General features: G+C 35.8%; 1 pseudogene; it reads left to right on the forward strand.

Annotated features, from left to right (window-relative positions):
- The first annotated feature begins 66 nt into the window (after positions 1–66).
- Positions 67–25480, forward strand: LOC128237657 (neuroendocrine convertase 1-like; annotated as a pseudogene).
- Positions 25481–26634: the final 1154 nt, after the last annotated feature.

Here is a 26634-nt window from a genome sequence, read left to right on the forward strand (position 1 = left end):
AATTGGTTTAATAGCTAGATTTATAAAGAAAATTTATTATTTCTTTTATGAAAACTTTGCAATTGGATGTTTGACACACGGGATGGTCTCCTGTATAACGACGAGTTCTTTGGCGACCAATGGTATCTGGTAAGAGCCACCGCATATTTTAGGTCCCCTTAGCTCCAGGTGCTTTTGAAATAATTAATTATTGTGAGTTTCTTAATATGCGCACTATTTTCAGTCCAACGACCATCAGATAGATGGTAAGCGGGTTATCGACCTGGACGTACTACCAGTCTGGCAGCAGGGGTTCCACGGAGAGGGCGTGGTCGTCACCACCCTGGATGACGGCGTTGACCACGAGCACCCGGACCTCCGCAATAACTACGTTAGTTTATTGTTGTTTTTGTTTTTGTTGTTGGTGATGATGATGATGATGATGATGATGATGATGATGATGATGATGATGATGATGATGATGATGATGATGATGATGATGATGATGATGATGATGACGACGACGTCGGCGGCGGCAATGATGATAATGATGATGATGATGATGATGATGATGATGATGATGATGATGATGATGATGATGATGATGATGATGATGATGAAATGGAAATTTCTATTTCTCAACGGTCTAAAACTGAACTAATTGACAGTTTGAATTTCTATTTCTCAACATTCCAAAAATAAGCTAAATTATTCTTTAACAGTCTTATATAGATGTTGTTTCAATATACAGCGCTTTCATTATGGTGATCATCATGTCAATATAGCAACAATGTCTGTTTTATTTTGTTTCCAAGCTTTCATTATACCTATAACTAAGGTGTTTTTTTTCTTCCACGTTTTTATGGATTAGCTCATGTGTTATTATCAATGCTATCTGAAAAATGTTTTTCATATATTAATGTTTGAATACCATCAGGATGAGTGTAACTGTTCCTAGTATCTTGATGTTTACATGTCTGTTTCCCTCTGGCAGGACCCGCAAGCCAGCGCTGATTTCAATGACAAATCTGGCAGAGGAAATGATCCTACTCCAGACAAAACAAACTCTGCTAACAGGTATGTTGAAGATATACTTGTATATGTTTGATATGGAGGTATCCAACATGATAAGGCAATGATTTGTTGGACTGGCTAGTTGGCGTGTTGACGTTTTGGCACAGGCTTTTCCGTCAATACGCCAAATTCACATTTGACTTTCAAATTTACATCTTGTCGCCTCGACATGACAAAATAAGGGCACCATAATGACGAAATAAGGACTTCATAATGGCGAAATAAGGGCGCCATAATGACGTAATAGGGGCGCCAGAATGACAAAATTAGGGCGCCAAAGTGACGAAATAGGGGCGCCAGAATGACGTAATAGGGACGCCATAATGACGTAATAGGGGCGCCAGAATGCCGAAATAGGGGCACCATAATAACGTAATAGGGGGGCGAAAATGGCGAAATAAGGGCGCCAAAGTGACGAAATAGGGGCGCCAGAATGAGGTAATAGGGACGCCAAAATGACGAAATAAGGGCGCCAGAATGAAAAAAATATGGGCACCATAATGACGTAATAGGGACGCCAAAATGAAAATATAAGGGCGCCAGAATGACAAAATAAGGGCACCATAATGACGTAATAGGGGCGCCAAAATGACGAAATAAGGACGCCAGAATGACAAAATAACGATATAAGGGCACCAACAGACGAAACAAGGGCGCCCGAATGACAAAAGAGGGGCACAAGAATTTCGAATTAGGGCATCAGATTGACGAAATAAGGGCACCAGAATGACGTAATAGGGGCACAAGAATGACGAAATAGGGGCGCCAGAATGACGAAATAAGGGCGCCGGAATAACGAAAAAAGGCGTCCGAATGACGAAATAAGGGCATCAGAACGACGAATTAAGGGCACTAGAATGACGAAATAGGGGCACCAGAATGACGAATAGAATGACCAAATGACACATGACTTTGCTTGTTGGTGGGGATTTATTGGGAGCCGCAAAACGACAGATTTATGTGCCATTTCTAGCGCGTATATATTGTACTGGAGCCCTGTTCGTCACTCTGGCATGTAGGCGTATACGCAAAACGACCAATAAAAGGTTAAAAACGTTTTGTCATTCTGACGTGTAAGCAGGTCATAGCAAAATGGCATGAATTCTCCCCCACAACACAAGACCACACTCTCGCGCAACATCGTGCCAACGAGAGTGATTAATATAAGTTGTTATAGCTTGTTTCACAATCGTTGTAAAATTCAATAAAGTTTAAACTAACTTCCTTATAAATGCATTGATTGGGTTGAAAGTGTTTTTTTTTTAGTTTAGAGATCAAATTCAACAATCCGGACCTTATTTTAAATTCCTCATATATATAACTAGATCCAGCTAAGTCCCTTATAATTGTTTCGGTCTTAGCTGTCTCATTTTGAAAAGTTTAGAGGCAATGCAATAACTTGTATTAAAGATACTCACGATAACTATCTATTGTTTAAAAAGACTACTTTAAGTATTTTTTTGGCTAAAGGAATGAGAAACTTAAGCCTGCTACACTTTTAATATGTCGAGAAATTGGGACGTACGAGGTAATAAGAAATTAGAATTGCAGGGACTCGGGCATAGAATGTCATCAAAATACATTTTGCATAGGAAAGTTTTAAAACTGTTGACCTTGGCGAAAACATACCAAAAGTCCAGACACTAATACTCTCTGAGAGTGAGTACCTTTAAAATGTTTTAACGGGAGTTGACATATATTTGAATACAGTCGAACCCCGTTAGCTCGAACTCCGTTCGCTCGAACTCCCAGGGACCGGCGAAAATACCTCGAGCCTCGGAAAAATTCGAGCGAAGCGGGAACGTTTACCTTCAGTTCAAAGAATTCGGTCTTGAACATTAAGTACGAGCCAACAAGGATTTCGAGCCAAGCGAGTTCGAGCGAACGGGTTTCGACTGTACGTTAACTTCCTTGCCAATATTAGGTTTCATGTTACTAAGTACTAGTATATCATTGATTTTAGACAGCAGAATGTTTGAACGGTAAGCAATTACAACCTACCTGTCTTTCCACTCGTGAACATGGTTGTGTTGTGTTGGTTCGTGTCTGTGTGTGTGTGTTGAGGGGGGAGGTATTTGCATTAATGCATGGTTCTTGTGCTTTCTTATTGAATGGAATTATTTCAGATGTACTTTGATTTCCGTTTGAAAGGTAGTATGATTTAGTTTCGAGTAAATAAATAATAAAATAAAGGAGAATCGTTGAATTATTTTAATTGTCATATAATGCAACTATATTTACATGTATATGCCTACAAATAATGTTCCTTCATTAATGCTGCCTTTGTTCTTTTTGCAAACCTTTTTATGAAGACAGCAAGCTTTCGATGCTATATGAGTAAAATCATTTTGGACCAATGAAATGGAAGCATTCGACAACTAAATTAAATATGAATGGACTTTCAAATTTAGTTTTGACAGAATTGCGAAATATGTGTTTTCGTTGCTTGCGTTCCACGTTACACTTTTTTATTGTTCAGTGTTGTTTAAATTTGATTTTGTGTCGGGTTTGCACGTGTAGTGTATTTAAGCGACAGAATCAAGTTTGTCTACATTTACTGCTTTTCGAGGATGCTTTTGTCGAGTTTTGACAGGTAAATATCATTGCAGTTGTATGAATTTAATATTAAGCTTTGTAAGGTTAAAATAGTTAATATAGTCATAAACCCGGATTAGTAAAGAAAGGACTTGAACTGGTGCTTTTATTTAATTTTCATACAACATTGTCCATAATAATGAGTGAATTTGTATAATGATATAACTTTCTCATCATATCGAGTTAATTGTTTTTGTAGTCAGGGGAGTAATGTGTTCCCGATGGTCTTGTCAACGACACTGATGACATTTTCATCATGATTTGTGTATTATAACTTATGAATGACCTTCATTTACTAGAAACACTCAACCTGACCAAGACAACACTGCATGTAGATAATTGTGATCTGTTTATGAGTTTTGATAACAACAATGATGAATTGACAAAAGATCACAGTGCACTACATAACTGTATTTATATGCATCATATTGCTATTTTATTTCAGGACAGTATCCATGTTCCCTGTCCGACACCCTCCCATGTTGCAGTTAACATTTCCCTGCCAGTCTTCTTCCCCCATCATGCCCAACCGACTGGTCCAATATTGTTCAAAACTTGATGGAAATGCGTTGTCATCGTAGTTTGGAGAATGTGCAGAGCACTCAGGTACATTTTAGTTATTTATAACTTAAGTTCACAAATTAATAAACGGCTAATTAAATTATTAACTGGCAGTTTTTTCAAGTAAGGAGAATATTTGTGGTTGCACACATGACAATATTGTGATGCGTAATCAGAAGGCATATTGTGTAATATCGAATAATTAACTGGTTTCCATTAGATTAACAAAATAGAATGTATAAAATAAAGATGTACGTGTATCAAATGTTGCAGGATAACAAGCAGTTTATTTGCTTGATGAGACTGAATTGCTGGGGAAGGGAGCAGACACTACTTCAAGTACCATGGTTTGGAGAAGAAAAGCCGAAATGGGCACTTTGGTCTTTGGAAAAGCAGGTAGATAATAAATTGTGCACATTAATCCCTATAGTAGAGTACTTTAATTTTGAAAATACTTACCTAACAGAATTGAGCCCTAGATTTTCAAGAGTATTCACTTAAGATGTTAGCCTTTTAATTGTTGTCAGTTACATGTCAAAAAAATAACCTTGACCATAACTCAATAACTGTTGAAATTGATAAAATGCAACTTTGCATACCTATTGCCAGAGGAAGAATGTATATGTGAACTTTCATAAGTATGTTATTTCTATATTACATTTCAAATTTTCAACAATGATAAACAAAAATAAATGCTGTTTTAACTAGTCATGTAACTCCTCACTTTGTCAAAACACTAGTATGATATCTTGATCTTTATATAAGCTAGTTTTTTGTGTGTTTTATTGTGATGTCAAAATATGACTGAACTGGACATAATTTCTATCAATGCATACTTTCAGCAAACAGGCCTGGCTTTGTGCAGTGAAGGTTTGTTGCATCGGATATGGTGTAGTTTACCTTGATGAAAACCAGAGTAGTTGTGTTACATGAACTCCTTTCCGAAATCTGCATTAAGGGGATGGATCTTGAATGGCAGTGGTATTAACATGACAAGATCAGATAATACAGCAGATTTGACATTTAAAAAGACAGTGTGCCCTTGACAGTCTCAACCAAAGCATTGAACAAACTTTACAACCTGTTAATTAACTTTTAGAGCTGTTTGTTTGGACTAGTGTTTGTCATTCAGAAATAAGTATTATGATACATTATTTCTCAGTATGAGAAAACTGCAGGAATTAGAAACTGATATTTACAATAACTATGTAAACAAACCTCTTAGGGGTTTAGCCAGGTTAAAAAAAGACCGGGAGCCACAGAAAAGAGACTGGTTTCCATGTGTCAATAGAATACCCTTCATTTAGCTGTGAAGAATTTTAACATTTTGAATTTACAGAAAATGTAAGGAAAATTGTATAATGTTTAATTGAAGTACTATTAGGTTTCAAGTGCCAAATATGTTTAGCCTGTGTGTATTTATAATCATGTTAATATAAAGTTGTTATCAAAACAAAATCAATATTTGACTGTCTTATAAGCTTTTAATTCTATGAAGGCAGGAGGTTGCCAATCTATTTCTTAGTTCTACCTTTTCCATAACTGGGACAAGGGGTTTGCATGCCCTTATAACACTTTAAAAAACTGATAAAATCTTTATTTAACTTTGATATGGTAATCTAATCTTACTGCAGCTCATTTCTGCAATATTATGACTGAAACTGTATGTTATAACAATAGTACGGTTACCTGTAAGTTACTTAAAAGAAATTTTTTGACAAGTATGTTAGACAAAATTATTGGAAAAATTAAGAAAAAAATGTTTGTAAAAAGGAATGCATGTATGTAGACTAAAACAAAATGAATAATTACTTTGTGTTTGAATAAACTGTATAATAATTATTTTTACTTCTTACATTTGATATATACTCCAAAATGGCAATTTAGGATTTGAAAAGTTTTGCACACAGTATCACAATATATTTATATTGGTTCATAGTTCGCGAATGGTTCACATGTACTATTCGCAAATTGTTTACATGTACTGTTCGCAAATTGTTTACATTTAGTATTCGCAAGTTGTTACCATTTAATATTCGCGAATTGTTAACATTTAATATTCGCGAATTGTTAACATTTAATATTCGCTAGTTGTTAGCATTTAATGATCTCCATTTGTACAATTTGTTCACAATTTGTTCACAATTTGAGTACGCAGATAATCTAATTTGCATGTGAAAAGTGAACATTCTGGGAACATTGTGCGAATGAATTCTTAGAAGAAGACACATGTTTGCAGATAGTTCGCAAAATATTTACATATTATTTTCAATAACTGTTCACATTTAATGCATTTTTTCTGTAAGGGCATGTTTGCGACACTATGCGTATAACTGTATAGAGTTTAAAGGCAATGCTTTGAAATAGAAACTCTAAAATGTTTGTTTCAGTGGCATACTGTGTGTATTTATTCATTTTTGCTAAAGGGGACAAATGCAGAAGTGAGCTGTCACAATCGGGAAGGTCTTCTTACACAGAAATTGCCTAAATTCGATGGATTAATCAACATGACATGTGCACTTGGTGTAAACAGTGTGTTAAAGGACGGAGAATCAGTATAGGTACAAGGACATACTCAAACTGGACCCTATATAACTCTCTATACTTGCATGAAGTCTAGCAACGAGGAAAAACACAGTTTCGCAAGGAGCAGGAAATTTCAATCAAACATCCTTTACGAATGCAGCGTGTTCTGTGACCACATTTTACACTCGGTGGGATATCTAGGGATTTACAAAGATTCTTGCTTCTGTATGTCTGATTCATTTAGATTTCCACATACTCCAGAATGTCTAAACAATGACTTCATGGACATACACAATGGGATTATCGTTTTCAGACTGATTGGAGACTTGAAGTTTGATATCCAATCAAAGTCAGCAAATTTCAACTGCCTACGGGCTTCGTTTAAGGAAGAAGGAAAAATATCGTACTATAACGCTAAATGTGCTTCTATGTTATCTAGCATATGCCAACAACGTATTGATAGTGATCTCAGTTACAAATGTCAACCTAGGCTTGGAGAATTCTGTTTGAACGAAGAAAACAGTACATTTCTTGACCATTATCGCAAATGTTGGCTCTACAACGGAACGCTTATACCGTTAATTTCTGGAATCACTGAATCTTTAAATAATTCCGTAATACTTGGCAGTTTTCGAGCTATCAAAGTTATTGAGAATGGTGGCGAATACAATGCCAATGCTTCATAGTCGTGTTTATCAATCATACAAGTCAATGGAATCATTTATCGGGAGACAGAAAATTGTGCTAATGAAAATGCATTCATTTGTATGGACGATATACAAGGATTTGAGACAAAGAATGGTGTACAACCAAACACAGACACAATTATTTACGCTTTGATAATTGCAGTTGCTATTACGGTGGTATTAGTACTAGTTATCGTTCTGACAATCTTGAAGAAAGAACGTATATACACATGTATTTTACAGAAGATTACTCATCATTCTCAGTCGAAAGACGCAGATCCAAATGTATCCCTCCCTATGGTTTGACCCATCACGTTCTGACACAGAAGTATAACAGGCAAAACATATTGACAAGCATTCAAAAATGATGATACTCACGATTTGACTAGATTCGCCTAGGTTTAAAGAAGACAGGAAAATCATGATTGGGATTTCATTTTCATTATATATTTTGTGTAGACAAAAATATTTACGAGAAACAATTTTTTCATGATGTAAATGCGTGAATAAAAGTTGTATACGACATGTTTTGTGTTGAATTTATTTAACAGCATTTTCAAGTTATGCAGTAGATCCTTTAACTTGATAAAACTATTCTTTCAAGATGTAAAATCAATCCCCGGCTTTAAATGTACGTACCGACATCGTAATTCCAGCCAAAAGGTTACCTAATTAGGTTATAAAAGGGAAACACATATATGATAAACTTAAAAAAGCACACTAAACTAATCTACCTGACGAAACATATATGTTATGTTATATTATTTGGACTATAATTCATTACTTAAATGTGAGTTTATTTGCCAGTGCTAGGTTATATATTGAGCATATTTACAGATGAAATTACTTATTTGCTATTTAGGGATTGTACTTTGGAGTTATGCAAGTTAATAATATTTATTATTAACACAGATATGTTAATATAGGATACCGATACCTTATTCATTCGCCCACAGGGCATTTTGATTCAAAATGTATGATGACAAATATATTTTACCGGATTCTTGAAAATACTAAAAAGTACAAAATGTTCCGGATAAAGCAGATCTGTCTTCAAGGAACTGACTTTTAGGCATAAATGCATGTGTATATGTCATAATTATGTTGTTGTTTTTATCAACGTCGTTTGTTTCGCCGCTAAACGACGTGTGAACTTTGTTAATGTTCACAAAAAATACTATATTATAATTATATATTAAACATCTTTACAGTTTTAATTATATACTTTGGGGATCCAACTAACTATGATGTACTTTGACTCGATTTGTACAATTTAATATTACCCTTTTTAAAAAACAAACAAACAGCTTTTTCCATAAATCGGTCTTTGTATGAGTTTAATTGCAATACTTCGTTCATGAATATGTATATGTATAGCTAGGTCTAAATCACATTCTTTTTTATATTTATGTTAAAGTGATTAACACTGATATGTTTATATAGAAACCCGACACCTTCTCCATCCGTCACAGGGTATTGGTTTCAATATAATTCATGATGACAAATACACTTTTTTCATTAGTTTAGTTGCAACTGATATATGAAGCACACAGGCGATAGCAAAAGTAATATGTGAAGTAAAGAGGTATCAATGTTGTGGTGCAGTTTACACTTTTGGTTAACGTTGTCATAAGAACAAAACATGATACACATTAGAATAGTTATTACTTTTGATATTTATTCCCAAATGCTGTTTAAACAGTTTAACATTTGATCATAGAAAAGGCACGTTTTTATTTCTACAATCGCAGACATTAAAACAAGATTGCTTACAACGAAACACAATGTTTCCATTTAAATCATACAGAATGTAAATATGCTAGTGTTCAAATCATTGTGTAAAATTCTATCAGCTTCGTTTTGCACAGGTAAAATGAAAAAGTAAATGTTTTCGGAATAACCAATAGTCTCAGAAACGTTCAAAATGTCCTAATTTGGCAGGTGTTTATCATGAACCAAAATATCTTGAAAATTCCTTAAAATGTAATAAAGGATCATGATAGAACATGGTTAGATACGTCAGTACGTAAAACAGACAAAAGTAAATTAACCAAACTCTACTTATTCGTGCTGTGTTAATGTATATAAGAATTTAAACTATTGAACAAAGGTAATAACAACACATACACAGTTACATACAAATATGTATGTATGTATGTATGTATTTCTTTAGACCTTGCGGTCAAGGATAACCCGTGAAAGTGCAAGCACTTATTTCCAACGGGGTCATTTGTTTTTGCTGAAGGGACAGCACGCTGAAGAGACAGTGGTGGGATACAAGGAAGTCCGCGTGCGATACCTTAGCTCTTTTTCGAAGAGACCCCCTGGTTCTTTTACGTGCTCGGTGTAAAGCACCGATACAGGGTAACAACTTTCCTGGGTTAAACCAGTTCTGAGTACACCACTTTTCCAAGCACTACCCTTTAAATGCCGAGCGCCAGGCAAGGGAGCTACTTGTACCAATGTTTAACGTCGTTTGGTATGACGCGGCCGAGGATCGAACCCACGACCTCCCGCTCCGTAGGCGGACGCTTAACCACTTGGCCACGGAGACGGTATGTTAGCTTTTACCGACTTCTATCAGAGAACAAAAAAGCTTTATATTACTTAGGATTACAGTGAACTATTAACATTGGACTTAAGCAAACAATGATAGTCAAAATAAGATGAAGCTTCACAACCCAAGTTTTAAAAGTTAATGAAAACATAATCGAATGACTTTCGACTTCTTCACGTTATTATTTAACTAAATTTTATTTGACAGCATATTCACTTTCAGTTAATTATTTATTCTTTCAACAGTTACTGTGCACAGAAACTATAAGGGTAAGCCTACTTTACCCACCTTTTTGTTCGCCCACTTTATACATTCTTGAATTATCAAGTTCTACTTCTGTTGTTCACTTATTTCTGTACACGTTTTGATATCATCTCATTAAACTTGATTTATTACAACATTATGTGCCCTAGGGTCAACACATGGGATAAACAATTAATCGGTTGGCCAATTCAACCATTTAAATGAGAAGCACATGCTTTCGATTGCAAAACGTACTTGAACTTTAAAAGTCTTGATAAAACAAAAAGGTATTATGCTGTAAACTAATAATATCGTTAACTGTGCCATCATTGTATTATTAAGCACACTGGTTGATAAAATAAAGTCATGTGCTGTCGGTTACTTTAGTAATTGTACGGTCTCAAGTGGAAATGAAGATCAAATTGTAACACGCAAATACATTTCAAAACATTTCCCATGACTCATCTTCTATACAGTATGTTATACATGGCCTTGTGGTTAGCTAACTTAATGCAGGAAGTTAATAATTTAAGTGCTGATAGCAGCCTTCAAAGAGAATAGAAACTTAAATCTTAAAACTTCGTTGAAAATAGTTATTATAATACACAGACTATATAGTGCAAATATGTAACACGGTTTATAACGGATGTCCACGACAAACCGACAGCTAAAACACATGAAATTAATTGCCCACGTAGAATGAAGCAAACATGTCCAACGGTCTAAATTGTATGCGTTTACAAAATTGTTACGGACATATTTATGAATTACATTTTCCAAACGGTTATAATATTAAAGTTTGCAGAGCCTACAGTTAGCATTTAAAACATATTTTTATTAAACATGAATATGTGAACATGAACAGAACATATTTTCCAATTACTAATTGTAAAAATACACTAAAAGGCAAACGCTGTTCTCTTGTGCTATAACGAACAAAACTTTGATGTTGCCAAACAAAAAATAACATGGGGTCACTCAGTGCACGTTATATGAAGGGGAGAGCAATGTTTTATTTTACTTGTCCAACGTCTCGTTAGAGTTTTATCTCTTGACTTAAGCTGCATTTGTGACGACATTATTTGTGTTACCGATTTATTCCAAAAATTATTACGTGTTACCGTATATTTCGATTTAAATAATATGTGATGATATGAACATTTTATGACCAAAATCATCACATACACGTTAAATCTCTTCCACAAAACAAAAGTAAGAAACACATATGTTGTTCAACATTTGAAAACATTTTCTTTTGTTTTGGGTAAAGTAATGCACCAGTCAATTGTAACCACGGCCGCCCAAGGTCCGGGGGTATAACGGGGATAGCCGGGTAAAAGGGTAGTTTTTTTAACTTCCAGGTGGCCCCGCAGTGCCAGGTGAATGCGGTGGTTTTGTCTTTGCCAAAATATAGCGGGGATTTGGCCTAACCTAGGGTCCCTGGGGTCCGGGGGCATTTGGCGGGGATTTTACCATATGTTCGTCCCCGTAGGGCGGTGATTTTACCCGGTGTTGGCTGGGCCAAAAGTCAAAGTCCCCGCCATTCACCGGACCTGGGGGCCGTGGTAACAATTAACTGGTGCATAAATATCGTTTATGAAGTGTTTTGGTTTGTTAAGGAGTTGAGGTAAAAATGTGACGTCAAATCGTGTCACTTTCATCTGTGCGCTGACGTTTTATTTGGACTGTTATGAGCGTGCTAAAATTCCAAAAAGGTGGAAAGTAACAAATTGGTATCTAACAGTGAAGTATCATTTTGATTTCACTGGTAAATCTCTATAAATCATTGTAAAGCTTACTGCGATGTGATATTTATTAAACCTGGCCAATCGATATATCTTATCTATCATAATTTATCAATACCTTTTAGTATATAAATTTTATATACTCGACAAAAGAAATTTATGCAACAACGCGCTTCAAAGCAAATCTTTATCAGTCATTAGTGGTCTTCGTTTTTTGATAAATTTAAACTCTTACCTAGCTTTCATGTACGTGAAGTTCTATTCATTTAAATTAACATCGGCAAAAACATACATGTTATGTCGTCTGGCGTCAAAAGTCATATCATTTGTAAATGTTTTAGGCCACATGTTTCACATACAAAATATTAGCTGGCGTTCACGAACGTTGATGCCGTACGTCTACGTCATGAATGTAATGTATTGTGCTCCGTCATTCATAAAGTTGTGTTATATTAACGTATCAGTAAGCCTTGACCTTATTTTCGCCTTTAGTTTGATTTCTGTCAACAGAACAAAACTTTAAGAATGACGGTGCACAATACATTTACATTTATGAAATATGGTCAGGGTGATGAATCATCACGTGACTTCTGGCAAAGGCTTTTTCACTTGGGTAACCACGAATCACATCCAATGTAAACTAACAAGAAAGTGATGTTGATTTCTAAAAACAAAATTACACACAAAAAAACAAATTTCCTAACCTATTAAAGACTGTTCTGTTTTCGTCTTCAGTCAATTGTAACCACGCCCCCCCTCCCCCAGGTCCGGGGAATAGCGTGGACTTTGACTTTTAGTCCAGCCAAGCCTGGGTAAAATCCCCGGTCTGCGGGGACGAACTGCTGGTAACAAATCCCCCGCCAAATACCCCAGAACCCCAGGCCCATTCCCCGCTATTTTTGGCGCAAAGAAAAAAAACATAGCATTTACCCGGCAGGCACTGCGGGGCTATCTGGAAGGTAAAACCACTGCCCATTTCCTGGGCTATCCCTGGTATACCCCCGGACCTAGGGAGGGGGCTTTAACATTGTGGCTAATGGACGTTTGACTGACCGATGACGATCTTTTAACAGGCGTTCTCCACTTACTTCTTGTTTTATCATCTGGCTTAGCCACTTTTTTTCACTCAAACGCCACGTGCTTGCAAACAACTGCATTACGACACTTTAAGGCGCTAAACAAACGCAATGTTATAATAAGCAATGTCTTTGTGAACCAGTTTCACCAACATTTTAGCGCGTCTTATGTGCTGAACGATTTATAAATAATTTTAGAAGTCAACAATCGAAATCACATTTCCATTCCGCCTTTTGCAACGAAAAACGGCCATGCATAGCATTTTCATTTAAGATCGGACGAAATTCTTAGACAATTTGGTTAAAAAGCTTGTCAACACATGAAAAGAAAGTAGCGTTTCCTCATCCAACCAAGAGTAAATCGGCGAGAAGTGTTGACTAAAAGGTACCGGTCGTTGAGTTTCCCTTGCCATATCCACGTTTTACTAGCGAGTTTGACATGTACACCTCGTGATGTCGATGGATGTAACCGTTTGTAATACATTTTCATCGGTTGACCACAGAACAATATGTTATACAGGTCCTGTCCGTGAATTACAGCCAAATTATCCTCATAACGATTGTTTTCTTATACATCTAATCAATCTCGATACAAAACCACATCATCACGCTCAAAAGACTTCCAACTCACTTTAAAATTCATTTTTTTCTAACTCGTTAACACCAGTTTCGTTTTAATTGTCGCCATTGAAATATTCGGCCATTTTGAAAACAACCTCGGACGTATGTGGAGGATTTCAATTTAGCAGTCAAACTTAATGACTTAACTCTTGGGCATCTTGATTATGTTTGCAATAATTCACTTGACTGAGAAATTAATTTAAACTAAGATATACAAATACAAGCTAAAATACAACATTTAATTAATAGTATAATTCAAAATTTTACGAAACACTTCTATGTGTCGGTATACATCCGGGGTTGTTTGGGCTAGAAAATGGCCGAGAAGTTCCGAATGTGGCACGATGGCGGAAACCAGAAACTAGGTCACTGTTCTGGAACGCTCAATAGTAGTTCTATATGTTGGGTCCAATTTCTATTTGTACTTAACACAATATTGTTGTGTGTTTGAACACGATATGAGTATCAAAATTTTCATTACATTCTGATAAGCTTACGTGTCCAAAATCCCGTTCGAAATACCGTACTAGTCGTAAATCCAACAATATATATCACAGTGTGTGTATACCACGTGATAAATTGCATCATAAATGCTACGTCGGAAGGCAATATTTTGCTTTGAATGAAGTCTTTAAACAAAGGTAACTTCACTATTTCTTCAACATTTTAAATAAATCATAGCGCAGTCTATGCCGCTTACGGAGCCCCGCCTTCGGTCTTTTACCAGAGTTTGATTGAGAGTTTAGTTTCTTAAAACACTTCGACAAACCCTTTCAAAATACGGCTGTCTGACGGATCACTGTCAAAACATTATTTTAGAAACAGGTTTGTCGAAGTGTTTGATGAAACTAATCACCTTATCAAAATTCGGTCAGAAAACGAAGGCCGGGCTATTTAAGCGACATAGACTGCCCTTTGTTTTGTTTAAAAAGGTGTTGTAAAAGAAAAGTTATATTTGATTTAAGTCTTTATTTTAAGCAAAATGCTACCTTCCGACGTACCATAGATTAAGTAATTTATCACGTGGTATACACACACTGTATCAACATAATCAATATTCGTACTAAAGCAAACAAGTATAATCAAACTTATCAAGTGTATGTTATGATTATTTTATTTAGGACGAAAGAGATAAACTATTCATTGTCTTTCAGAAAAAAAACATATGATATGATAAGAAAACATTTTAATAGGACTGTATTGATTTGTGTAATATTTAAAAAAAATAATACGTTTTTGACATTTAAGTTCCATGTTTTCTTACGTTTACAATAAGGTTTTGATAATACTATTGTTTCTTAAGTATGACTGCCTGTCTGTTTGTGTACATTTCATTGTAACATGACCTTTTAAAAATAATATATAAAGTTTTTAACTTCGAAAGTGACTCCTTTGACCAGTTTGCTTCAGGCTTTCATTTTATCCAATTAATGATAAATCTACTAGTCCGCTGATATACTATATAGTTTTTGTTTGATTTCGTTTGATTACAACATTATAATGATGTGTATATCATTGTAAACGGTGTAGTAAGGTATAAGTATATGTAACGCTTGCGGGTGAGTTTTAATTATTGTGGTAATCTGCGTATCAATAATATTCATATACAGTGTTAAACCGTAAGACTGTAAAAATTACAACGTTATCCAGATAGCGTTCGTGGTGACCCTACTTATCCGCAACCAAACACATCTTGAAGTCTGAAGATGAATATGGATTAATCCGTACCAAGGTTGCTAGCATATTACCTTTTATTTACACAAAATCTACGAACATAAGCAAAATTTAGCGCTCACACTGTAAGATGTCGATGAAGCCATAAAAGATATGCCGTACAGTAAGACAGTCTCTGTAACGTTTTTAACAACATTAAAATGAAATAACTAATTATACATGTACGAAACAAAATAAAACATACCTTTAATTATTGATATATATCCTTCCAGTAAATTCATCCTGTGTTGCCACAACAATGTAGAAGTTTGTTGTTCACTTAACCACCTTATAATTGAAGTATGTTAATAAAATTCCAAATATATTCCATTCGTTTGTATTTGATCTGCAATTTTGAAAGAACGCTAGACCGCACTCTCGCGTGAAATCGTGCCAACGAGATAGTTGAATATAATGTTGTAAAAACTTGTTTCACAATCGTTGTCAAATATTTAAGTTTTAATTAACAATCGCCAAAAAATCGGTAACGTGAGAAAATTAATCCGATTTTGTAATTTGATAATTTAAATAAGCAAAGAGGTTATGGAGAGTATTGTATTATATTTGCGTTACAATACAAGTCCAGTACCGGTTGTCACAATTTAAAAGGATCCGTATTTTTATCAAACAGACATCAATTGGCTGACGTCTTCAAACATAGATTCCTAAATAAGCCCATTCATTCGGTGGAATGATTTATTCTGAATACAATATATCGATTATAGAAGCTCTCTTTTGGCGACAAAAAAGTTAAGATTTAAAGTTATTAAATATGTTCAATCAGAAGGTAAATCTAGTAAAAATCCATATAAGAGCTGTCTTCTACCTACATAGATTCGCGTTAAGTATTCATATCTGCTTATCATTTCTTTTGAAGTTTAATTTAATATGTCACAAGGACGACGTTCGATAGGTTGGATTGAAAGATCTGGCATGTTTATTCAATGCCAGATGATTTATTAAAAGGCATGTATTTTTAAGTGAAACAAGACAATAAGTATTTATGAAGCACTAGTCTAAAGTTGAAGACAAATATTAAAAAGAAACGAGTTTCTCTCAAATGAGAGCTCTGTACAATTATCCTCCCAAATTTTAGCTCAAAATCGATCACCATATACAAAATAATATTGACCTTTAATGAAACTATACACTGTACCAGGTAGTTCAGTCAATGACATCACAAAACGTCACATGTTAATTCTTTTTCATTATATTGTACATGTCATGGCTGAAAAATAAGTTCATGAATCACCAAAGAGTACACTACATATGTAATAAACATGAATCACCAAATTATACTCCATGTTTGTAATATTCATGAATAATGAACTTACAACCATATATGTAATAAACATGAATCACCAAATTATGCGCCATATATGTAGTAAACATGAATCATGAAACAGTGTTTGTAATTAGCATGGATCATGAAATTATACAACAGGTATGTAATAAGCATGAATCATGAAATTATACACCAGGTATGTAATAAGCATGAATCATGAAATTATACGTACACCATGTATGTAATAAACATGAATCATGAAATTGCACACAATGTATGTAATAAACACGAATCATGAACTTATACACCAGGTATGTAATAAACATGAATCATGAAACTATACATCAGGTATGTAATAAGCATGATTCAGGTTCAACATCACTCCTAGACAGATTTAAAACAGTGCTGTACTCCTGTTAGAATCTCTCCTATATATATATATATATCTCCTAGATAAAGGTACGACATCATTCCTAGAAGGATTTAAAACAGTGGCGTACTCTTGTTGGTAAGCTCTCCTATATATAGGTACAAACTCACTCCTAGACTGATTTAAAACAGTGCCATACTCCTGTTGGAATTCTCTCCTATAAAAAGGTACGACAACACTCCTAGAAGGATTAAAAACAGTGCCGTTCTCCTATTACAATTCTCTCCTATATGTAGGTACGACATCACTCCTAGAAGGATTTAAAACAGTGCTGTACTCCTGTTTAAATTCTCTCTTTTAAATACAGGTACAACAACAACCCGAGACTGATTTAAAACGGTGCTGTACTCCTGATGAAAATCTCTCCGATATATAGGTACAACATCACTCCTAGACTGATTTAAATAAATGCTCCTGTTGGAATTCTCTTCTATATATAGGTACGACATCACTCCGATACAGATTTAAACAGTACTGTACACCTTTTGTAAATCTCTCCGATTTATAGGAACGATATCACTCCTAGACGGATTTAAAACAGTGCCGTACTCCTGTTGGAATTCTCTCTTATATATAGGTACGACATCCCTCCTAGAAGGATTTAAAACGATGCCGTACTGCTGTTGGATGTATAGGTACGACATCACTCCGAGATTGATTAAAACAGTGCTGTTCTCCTGTTCGAATTCTCTGCTATATATAAGTAGGACATCACTCCAAGAAAGATTTAAAACAGTGTTGTACTCCTGTTGCTATTCTTTCAAAAAATAGATACGGCATCACTCCGAGTCTTATTTTAAACAGTGCTGTACTCCTGTTGGAATTCTGTCATATATATATCTGTACAAACTCATTCCGAGACTGATTTAAAACAGTGCTGCACTCCTGTTGGTATTCCCTCTTATATATGGGTACGACATCACTCCTAGAAGGATTTAAATCAGTGCTGTACTCCTGTTGGTATTCCCTCTTATATATGGGTACGACATCACTCCTAGAAGGATTTAAATCAGTGCTGTACTCCTGTTGGTATTCCCTCTTATATATGGGTACGACATCACTCCTAGAAGGATTTAAATCAGTGCTGTACTCCTGTTGGTATTCCCTCTTATATATGGGTACGACATCACTCCTAGAAGGATTTAAATCAGTGCTGTACTCCTGTTGGTATTCCCTCTTATATATGGGTACGACATCACTCCTAGAAGGATTTAAATCAGTGCTGTACTCCTGTTGGTATTCCCTCTTATATATGGGTACGACATCACTCCTAGAAGGATTTAAAACAGTGCCGTACTCCTGTTGGTATTCCCTCTTATATATTGATACGACATCACTCCTAGAAGGATTTAAAACAGTGCTGTACTCCTGTTGGAATTCTCTCCTATATATAGGTACGACATCACTCCTAGAAGAATTTTAAACAGTGCTGTACTCCTGTTGGAATTTTCTCCTATATATAGGTATGACATCACTTCTAGAAGAATTTAAAACAGTGCTATATTCCTGTTGGTATTTTCTCCTATATGTAGGTACGATATATATATATATATATATATATATATATATATATATATATATATATATATATATATATATATATATATATATATATATATATGTATATATATATATATATGTACAAACTCACTCATAGACTGATTTAAAACAGTGCTGCACTCCTGTTGGAATTCTCTCCTATTCTCCTATTCTCTCCATCGATTCCCCTTCCCCTCTTAAACCACAACCAACTCCAGCATACAAGCGATGACACAATAAGTAATTGATCCCGGCGTACAAACCACCTCGCATAATCTATTGTATTTACTTATGAACATAAAAAGGTTGCCGGGTCCCCCCCCCCCCCACACACACACATACGACTATACGTGTGGCATACAAGCGATGAACACAATTAATGAGATCATCCCGGCATACAAACCAAGTCGCATACTCTATTGTAGGTACTTTTGAAAATGAAAGGGGGTCCCGGGTTTTCGCCCCCACCACCTCGTTTGACTCCCACTGCCCTCTCCAACCACGAACAACTACGGCATACAACCCACTAAAACACAATGCAGTTTTGAAGCAACGGCGTAAGAACCTCCTCGCATACTCTTCTTTTGTATGAACTTATGTAAATGAAAGGGGGTCCCGGGTTTTAGTCACCACGATCCACAACCCTACCCCTCCTCCGACTTCTCCACCCCTCTCCAACCTCCAACAATTACGGCATACAACATTCGAACACAATAAAGTATTAAATCCGGGCGTATTAAAAGCAAACGATATATACCTATGAAAATGAAAGGGGATTTCGGTATTAACCAGGATTTCGGGATTTCGGTAATCCACCGACCGCAGAATCAATACATTTTCAATCCATGTTCATACAAGTATTAGGGTAATATTTAAAGAGACACTCCTATTCAAAATCAATACATACACTTGTATAACCAACATACATTTTGAGTGCAAAACCTTTAACGACACACTAAATAATGTGTTTATTTAAAATATCAATTACTAAAAACAAGATTGTAACCGTGTAATTAGTAGCTAAAAAGCAAATAAATAAAATGATTGGCGAGTGCTATAAGATTTACTGTGATCTTCTATCGTCGCATTATGTAGAAATACCGAGTTTTTTGCACCTTTCTTTCAAATTAAACTCGATATCCTTCATAAGAACAATTTTGTTTTTACATTTATTCAGTCTTTATGGTATATCAAAACATCATTAGTTAATCGTACTTGGGAGTAAGAATGCATCTTTAAGTCCGACTCGAAGCCTTCAGAATTATTACTGGGACTACAAAACTTGTATCTCTCGAAAAACTCTACGAAGAACCTGAGTTTGAATCACTTCAGTCACGACGAGAACAGCATAGACTTATTTCTTTATTTACTAGATGATAATATCCTTGGGCACCTATATATCCCTGCTCTGTTGTCTCAGACCCATTCTGAACTCCTCGGCCATTTTTATCGAAAACAACTCCTCGGCCATTTTTATCGAAAACAACCTCGGTCCCTGCGGGGACGGACTGATGGTAAAATCCCCGCACCCCAGGTACCCCAGGTAAGGCCCATTCAACGCTATATTTGGCGCGAAGAAAAATCCCCGATATACCTCAGGACCTGGGGGGGGGGGGGTGCATAATAAAAAAAACATGTTATATAGACAATATTACGGTTTATAATTTCGCTCTCAAATGTTATGAGACAAGAAACACTGAAAAGCTATTGGACTGAAAATGTAAAAATGTAATTGTATTATTACATTATTGAACGTATGAGCTGAAATAGTAGGTACACGTCCCATAAAGACGTACATACTAAACATCCCAAACAAAGTCCAATCAAAGGACAGGGGAATTTTTTCCGTAACAAACTGTAAAGTCTCTTTTTAATTGACTACACAAACTGTTTTCTTTTTCTTTAATTGTATTATTAATAGTTAATGATATTAATTGTTTAAGCAGCTATGAGGTAAACAAATTAACCATGTCGAAAACAGTGGCTCGATACATTATGACAATAATTTATTTAAATGAACTTACATGCTTTCTTTCTTGAAGTCACGGGACACGGTGTGCTGAAGAGATTGCAGTGGAGGACGGAAATGGAGTGTGCGGTGTTGGCGTAGCTTACGGGGCTTCTATTGGAGGTATCACTGTCGAATATTTTCTGACAAATCTCGTTGGTTCAAATATCGTTCACGTTGAGGCATTTTTTAAGTCTTATGAAAACAACACTAGCATTTTAAACTACAATGCACATATCTTTCATTAGAACATCTTTTTGTTAATTAAAACATTTAAATCCTTTTAAATTCCAGTAGATGTAACACAAACAGTTTTATATGTATATATATTATTTATATACTAATATATCATGACTCTAAATCCAGCTTCCTTCAATGATTAAAAGGGGTTGACAAATGTACCTTAGTAGTTAAATACCTACATTTTGTAATGCAATGAGTGAAACACACACACAGTTTATTATAATTTATAGCTGATAACGAAAAACAGAATTTAGGATCCCACCGGAGTATATCCATCTTTTCGTTATGCAATGGTATGCCATAACAGGAGTTTCATAAGCAAGTTTAAACTAAAAAAACACAGCTAAAATGGGTAATAGGTTGCAGTTCTGGGCACTTTCAAGTTTGTTTTTAGTCTTATGATATCAAATCCTTTTAAATTCCAGTATATGTACATTTGTCAACCCCTTTTAATTATTGAAGGAAGCTGGATTTAGAGTCATGTTATATTAGTGTATAAATAATCTATTCACACGACCAAATCAACCTTTATTCTCATGTAAAGAGCTTCCTCCATTCATGACGCTAAAATGATTTACGAATGTTTTGTAAAGGTGAAAAACTGATTGCAAGCCAGCCAAATAAAGAAGTATAGTGTTTCAACATGGCTGCGCCCACACTTTAGAAAAGACAACTCCAAAGTTACACTCCATTATCTGCTAAACCTGTAAGATTGATCTACCTTTGAGCATTGTATAATTAAAAAGTATGTAACATGTAGTTGATCGTATAATTCTATACATCGATGTAAAATTTCGACGTTAGGCATATATGGGACTTAAGACAGCAAATGATTCCCGATAGACGCAATTGTCCAAGGTCCGGTGAGACCGCCAGCCGGAAATAGAATAGCAAGATTTATTTGCAAAATATTTTTAACGACAGGGATTTTGACATGTTTTACACTCGAGGGTTGGAATTTTGGTAACAAAATCTGCATTTCTTAAGTTCCCTTGGTGTGCCCCTTCGCCCTCTGGCAAAGCATTGAATCAATGTAGGTAAGGAAGGCATATCGTCAAAATTGGTTAGAAAAGTCAAAATAATGTATATCAGTTGCAATCCAGACGGCAACTTGTCATTAAAATGTCAAGCTATCTCATTCCACGTCGAGGCGAGACTCTTTCACTGTTTTTCTTCTTCATTTCTTTAATTGCCATGAAGATGATATGTTATAAATAAACTCTATTGTTCAATCACTCAAGGGTCGGGAAGGCCTTGGAAGTCTGTTCATCTGGGCGACCGGAAATGGCGGTGGGTCAGGTGACATGTGCGGGGCGGACGGCTACGTGTCGAGCATCGATAGCATCTCCGTGCAGTCACTGTCGGACCAAGCACACGGCCTTTCTTTGGAGAGAGCTGCTCGTCCACCATGAGCTCCGTCCCTTCCGGGGCGAGCACACAAAGACGGAGGAAATGAAAGCCAATTACAAGATCAAAGTGGTATTTGGAAAATTCTTAACATTTTAAAACATTCATTGAAACAAATTGCTAATTAAGACTAAGCTTTAATCATTCATTTAAAACATTAAGATAATATTTATAATTTCATCATTCACCTTTTCGCTCTGTGACAATTCCATTTCGAGTAAGAAAGAGAGAAGACCTAACATCCCAATCACATGGTTAAGACTTAAGAAACACAACTGATTTTTGATCATTAAAATTTGATTTTTATCATCAGACCTTGACCTTTCCATTATTTGTATACATGTTTGTGTCGCCTGACAAGTATCGCAGTCACATCGGGATTACAATGTCCGTAGGCGGCGTTGTCCGTGTGATCGTCTGTGATGCCAGCTTTAAATTTTGATCTTTATAATCAAACCTTGACCTTTTCATACTTTGCACACACGTTGGCTCGCCTGCTTTGTCGCTAGTGACATTTTCTGTGTGATCGTCTGCGACGTCGGTGTCACATTTTCGTGTCCGATATATAACTGTTGAACAGCTTCGTGTAGTATCTAAACTATACAATCTGTCGTATTTATTCGCATTTAAATGTATACACATTGTTCATGGATGGCCAGAAGATGACTCCTCTAGAATTTCTGGATCAAAGGTCAAGGTCATGATGACCTTTGCTACAAATATTTTGAGCGCTTCGGAATCAAGAGCAAGACATCCGATTCGCTTAATTCTAGTTTTATAACAAGATGTGTGTATTATTTACAAGGTGAAAACAGATCTAGATGGCGGATGTGTGGATAACTTTGAGGGCACATCGAGCGCCGCGCCACTGGCTTCCGGTGTGTACGCACTTGTTCTTCAGGCAAAGTAAGCTATTTTGCTTGTTGTGCAAATTTAAATCTACATCACGTCTCCTGCAGGAACTAGGTAATTAAATATAGCGGACATGAATCTACCTCTTAACTTTGTATTTATTTCAATTCTTTGCCCAATGGGCTTTCTATTTAATGCTCATTATATCATGAATATGAACTGCAAGGGGTAAACCGGTGTTGGTTAGCGCACTCGCCTCTCATCAAGGCGACCCGGGTTCGATTCCCGGTAAGATTGGTTAGTGGTCACTAAGCCGGATAAGTGGGTTTTTCCGGGCACTCCGGTTTCCCCGTAAAACACCGGACCAAACTCACGCGCAACATCGTGCCAACGAGAGTGACTTAGTAAAAGATTTCATAATTTTCTTCACAATTGTTGTAATATAATGTTTAAACTGAGAGCTAAATGAAAATCTTGAGGACGTTGTCCAGGTCAACTAGAAGTGTTATTTAATTTACAGAAACATGCATATGCCTTGAAAATGATAACACATTGTTGGTAAGGAATATATTTATATATTTAATAACAACGTCAAAACACAGTTGAAAAAAACGCTAAACACGATGTCTGTTATGATATTTTCCTCATAGGTCTGCTCTTCTCACCCGCCGTCCACACGATGGCAGCGACGAGTCGATCGATTTCACGTTCATGACGGTTCACAGCTGGATGGAAACCCCTGTCGGCAATTGGAGCGTCGAGGTCTGCTACAAACCCGATGATGATAAGGAACAGGAACCGAGGAATACCAAGTTTAAGAGGTAACTTGGATATGGTTCTGGTAGATTGTTTTTGCTTGTCTGTTATTCCTGTAGAGTCAAAGTAAATTTAATAGCCATGGACTTCGCGTCGTTGTTATTAAGAGTCGTTGTCAACATTGTGCATGAACTATGCGGGACAACGTTTGCATTCAAACTTTGATGATATTGTAATGAAACGAAAACAGACACTTTGGAAGCTTTCCATTTTCACACAGTAACCTGGTGTGCGTGCCCAAAGCACCCCCATTATTATACAGAACAAACTACATGTTGTTTGTCACATACCGATGCTTTTGTTTAGGAATCTTAATAAAATTTTAATTGTAAAAATATCTTAAAGGTATGAAATGAAAGAAACACTATGTACGTCGTTTGGTCTGGGGATGGTCATGGGCGGGATCTGGTAATTTCGTAACATTTTCATTTCGTAACGGCTGAATCTTTGTTATTTCGGTTTAAGCAAGATAATTTTAACACTTTCTAGTCCAACATGGTGCATTTTGAGCGTATTTTATTACTTTTTCCTCCGAGATTGACACACAATCTTGCACGATATTAGGAAGGAGGTTTGGGCGCTTCCCGGGTACGCCACCGCCTCTGCCCCCATGGATAAGCTAGTAATAGTGTCACTACTGATTGTTTGAGAAAAAAGATTGCACTCGACCTTGAGTATCGTGCGATATATAGCTTTTTGCATAAATATGATTGTGTATAATCTTTTCATGTTCTTTTAGTTCATTCACTGTGACCATTGTATTTTCAATTACCTGTCCTCTGACCATGACCATGTTGGCATATGATTATAGTTTTCCCGCCATTTCGATCATGTGATCTGTCACATGATTGCAGTTTTTATTCAGAGGTTGATGAGGGAGGTTGGACTTCTTTCAGATTTGAAAGAAACCCAAAGACCAGCCGATTATGATTATATTTCCTATTTATTGACTAATTTGTTTGTCTCATTTCGTTCTTGATCTATTGTAGATGGCAGATGACAGCGTATGGTTACCATGACAACGACAAACGTAAGTCTGTCTCCCCAAAAGCCAGGAGGCCTAGTAAAGATGAACTGCAGAAAATTATGAATCGAGAATTCAGGAAATCCAGGTCTGTCAGCTTGAGAAGTGTCGATCAAGGTCAAGGTCGCGATAGCAAGGTCGAAGGTCAAGTTCATTCAAAAATCGATGAGGAGAAAATAAAACGAGTTTTCAATGGTGATAGTCATTCAATACTCAGTGTAATTACAGAGTTTCTACAGGTTAAATATATTGAAGAGAAACAAAAACTGAATAACTTTGATAACCGGGCTATTGATCTTAAGGGTAATGATAATGACTACCGTGATATGAATGGACGGATGGAGGATAATATAAAAAGAGAAATTTTAGAAGTTTTATTGAAGAATAAGCTGGGTGATATGACCAATAGGGAATTAGAAGAGGAGGCTACAGAGATTGAAAAGGAAGCTAAAATGGTTGACCTAATTGAGGAAATAGAGAAATACGTAAAGAAGAAATAAGTTGTCAATATGTTTATTTTAAGATAAATACAATGGGCAAGTCTCAAGCATAATCTCAGTCGTGGTTTGATAAGAAATTTATATCAACCATGATCAAATAATCATTTGTGATTTCCACTTATGTCAAGCATCTTCAATCCTCTTAATAATTCCTTGCTAATTACTTTTAAGTTCAATTCAATTCGATTCAATTCGTTTCAACTTGACGACTTTATTGCCTTTATTGTAGGAGAAGAGAACTTTAGAAATTTATTAAAGATATTTCAAGATGTTTGAAATTTGATACCCTCCCCCCACCCCGACAAAAAAACAACAAGAGATAGATAATTGTTTGATATAGACTGTTTTTGTATATTTAAAAGGTGATGGGTTTTTGTAATTTGTATAGTTTATATTGTTTTGTTCGCTAGCTTTATGTTATTTTACTCTCACGAAGACTGATATTATGACTTGCTTTTATCCTTTTATACATTTTGAGCATTTTTTCTTACTATATGTTTCAAACGGCATGATTATACCTAGAGAGACTTACGTTTTATAAGGTTCAACATCGAAATATTTATGGTGTGTGAAATATGAATATAATCTTTGTTTAAATGATATAAGAACATCAAAAGTTTAAAATAGAACTATAGTGTTAATTATTTCCTAAAAACGTGACAAAATATTTTTTACTTCTTTGTGAAAATCACTTATTTTTGAAATCCATTTATATGTGTATTGTTAGCAGAACTTACTGTAACTGACTTATGCTGATTTTGAATTCCCCTGATGTGTGTATTGTTAGCATAACTCACTGTAACTGCCTTATGCTGATTTGAATTGAACTCTGGTGTGTTTTGTTAGCATAACTTACTGTAGCTGCCTTATGCTGGTTTTGAATTCCACTCATGTGTGTATTGTTAGCATAACTCACTGTAGCTGCCTGATGCTGGTTTTGAATTCCACTGATGTGTGTATTGTTAGCATAACTCACTGTAGCTGCCTGATGCTGGTTTTGAATTCCACTGATGTGTGTATTGTTAGCATAACTCACTGTAGCTGTCTGATGCTGGTTTTGAATTCCACCGATGTGTGTATTGTTAGCATAACTCACTGTAGCTGCCTGATGCTGGTTTTGAATTCCACTGATGTGTGTATTGTTAGCATAACTC

This window comes from Mya arenaria, chromosome 6 (genome assembly GCF_026914265.1).
Source record: "Mya arenaria isolate MELC-2E11 chromosome 6, ASM2691426v1".
In the NCBI taxonomy this organism is placed as follows: Eukaryota; Metazoa; Mollusca; class Bivalvia; order Myida; family Myidae; genus Mya; species Mya arenaria.